Raw genomic sequence first — 2,874 nt, 5'->3', positions numbered from 1 at the left:
CGGGGCGGGGCGGCGGCGGTGAGCTCTCGGCGGGCCTGTGCGGGCCCTGCCTCTGCGCTCGGCCTCGCCGCGGAGCCGCCCTGAAGCCCCGACCATCGTTTCCGTCGGCCGTGTCTGGCTGCGGCGCTAGCGGTAATTCATGTCGGTTCAACGCAGGCTTCCGAGCCGGTTTAAAAGCAGGTCACCCACCCAGGACGCTGGCGCGACCTGTGCTCTCTGTCCCTGGAGCTGGTCACGCCTGGACTTCGCCTCCGGACCTGGCAGTGGGGAGTGGCAGGGGGGCCCTTTTTTCTCTCCAAACGCCTGCTCTGCCTCTTCCTCACCTCCGCCTTCCCTTGCCTTGCCTCCCCTTCTCTTCTCCTTACCCCCGCAGGGAGCGCTTTGATTTTCTGTTTGGTGCCCAGGTACCTGAGCCCTGTGCTGGGGCGCGGTGCCCCACATTCTGCTTTGCACCCCTCTGCGCAGCTGAACCTGCCTCCCTGCTCGGCTGGCAGGCGCTGCCTCGTTCCACAGCGCTTGGGCCCAGAGCTGGCTCCTGCCGTCTGCACAGGACAGCCTGTTTGGGAATAGAGGCAGTTCATAGGTTCTCTGGTCCAGTTGTGCTGTGGCACCTCACGCGTTTGTAAGACTGAATAATTTACAAGTAGTAAATGCAGCTGATGGAAAGTGTAAATTAGACATGTCTGGTGGTTATAGCTTTGTACAGACTGAGGTGTCTGACATCCAGTGATTCAAGGATAAACTGGCCCTTAGGTCCACAACCAGAGTTTGCCCAGCTTATGTATGGCCTCTTATTAGTTGGAAGGATAAATGGTTCTCATAGGTCAAGAATTTTCAAAGAAAGGTCTCTAAAGGTGGAATAGTTTTGGTTGTCTAAACTCCTGATTATTTAAACTGATCATCTTATATTAAGACATTTAAGGCTTTATACCAATTTTGTGAATGTCAGGATGTAAAAATGTTTACATTTTAAATGCACATTAGAAATCCTGCTAAATTGCTGAGCTGGTAAATGAACTTCATTAACAACAACATAAAGTGTCCTCAGTTAAAGACTTCTGGAAGTTTTAATTTTTTTCCACTTTGTGTTGAGTCTGTCTCGTCAATATTTACAACAAAAACTTGCATATTCTCTACTTGATATGAGATATAGATTACTAAGATGTGGACTCTCCAAACAGTCTCTTCACTGCTGTACAAAATAGACAGATGCTGTATATATCCTGATTTCTGAAGATGGTAAATTTAAGTTTCTGAACAGATTTTAGCTGAACTGTTTTTAGCTTGACATTTAGTTTCTGTCCATAATTTACCCGTTATCCTGAAAAATAGTTTTGTGGGTTTTATGTTGCGTGTTTTCTCCCAAAATAATGTTTTTACGCTATTCCTGTATTTAACGGCATACTGTTCACTACGCATGTAGTATAAGCAACCTACCATTAAGATCATTGTCTTATCCAACAGTTACATTTATAGCCCTGGGGGAAGCCGTGCATCAGACTAACTGGAGATGTGAGTAACTTTTTGTGCACAGTTGAGCACGTAGACATAGGGTAATCTGTGCCTTACTGTTACTGTATGTGATGGTGAGCTTTGATTGGTAACGTGATGCAGACCTTGACAGAGATGATAGTCTGTGCTCCAAAGAGCAACTGTCTTTATCAGCCTGGTGTTTCTAAAGCTGGTTCAGATATGCCTCGTTCTGTATGGCTGACTCAGTTTTTGTTTTTTTTAAACCCGTCCCCACAACTTGGAGATAAGGTTCCCCTAGTGAGTTTCTTATCGGTGTAATTGCAGCATCCAGCTTAGTGAGGCCTCTATGTTAAGGCCTACAAACGTTCTTAACTTTAGCAGTACTGTAGTAAAGTCGCCATAGAAGGCAACATTAATGTCCAGGATACCTGTGATTTACACACTTTGTCACACTGTCTTCCTAATACCTGAATATACTTGTAATTACTACTTGCTGTCTTTCACTTCCATTATACAAATACATGCATTCAGTTCCTTTGAATAACTTGTAAATGCTTATTCTTATCTTTGGCATTACCTTTCTTTAGGTAATACTTTATAGGCTTTTAAAGTAAAGTTTTGCTGAATAAGGCATCTCAGACTTCCTGAGGTCACGGCTAAGATGTGCATCAGAGTGTCTTGGAGGAAATGGATGTTTGTACGCCAGGTGATTACTGCGGATTTTGGGAGGTGGGTAAAGTGGATGTGAGAGACAGTAAAGAGCAGAAGGGTAGTTCATGTGGCAACGAAGCTGACAAAAGGTATAACATGAGGTTATAACCATGCTGACGTGCTCTTTCCCTGGTAGCTGGCAATACTGGATTCCATCGTTTGTTCTAGGAAGTCTTGGCAGAAGCGCTTTCTCCATTGACTTCCCCAGTTACAGTAGTTAAGAAAAGCAGCAGTAACTTAGAGATATTATATGCCTCTTACAAAGCTACCATGTGTTGCTGTTTTATTTAGGTTTAGCTGATGTGAGAAACTAAAAGTTATCGTAACCAAAAAATCATATAGCTTTGCAAGGAAAGCTATATGCAAAAGAAGTAATTGAAAATTGAGAATTATAAGCAGTTTGCACCTGAATAGAGTCTTAAGGATTTAACCCTTGCACTGGCTGTAAACATTTTTGCATCCCTTGAGCTGCTGAGGCATCTCCTGAATAACCTGTTGGCTGGAAGGGGAATTTATTTTCTTTGATTTAGGGAATGGTACTTTCACAGTAGTCAAAAGCTGAATGTTTCTGAAATGGACAAATGCTTGAAATCAGATGCTTTAATCACATAAAGCCACAACCAGCTGGTGCTTATGTTTTGAGTTGTGTACAGCTGATTTTTTTTTTTTTTTTTTTTTTTTTTTTTTTTT

At 43.4% G+C, this 2,874-nt stretch overlaps 1 protein-coding gene across 1 annotated transcript in view; it reads left to right on the top strand.

Annotated features, from left to right (window-relative positions):
• The window catches only part of MYO9B (myosin IXB), a 56,549-nt gene that overhangs the window by 368 nt on the left and 53,307 nt on the right, over positions 1 to 2,874 (top strand). The window lies entirely within an intron of this gene.

The sequence above is a fragment of the Gavialis gangeticus genome, unplaced genomic scaffold (assembly GCF_001723915.1).
Source record: "Gavialis gangeticus isolate Ggan-Ray unplaced genomic scaffold, GavGan_comp1, whole genome shotgun sequence".
In the NCBI taxonomy this organism is placed as follows: domain Eukaryota; kingdom Metazoa; phylum Chordata; order Crocodylia; family Gavialidae; genus Gavialis; species Gavialis gangeticus.
The sequence above is the reverse complement of the archived record's forward strand: the minus strand, read 5'-3'. Positions and strand labels throughout refer to the sequence as shown.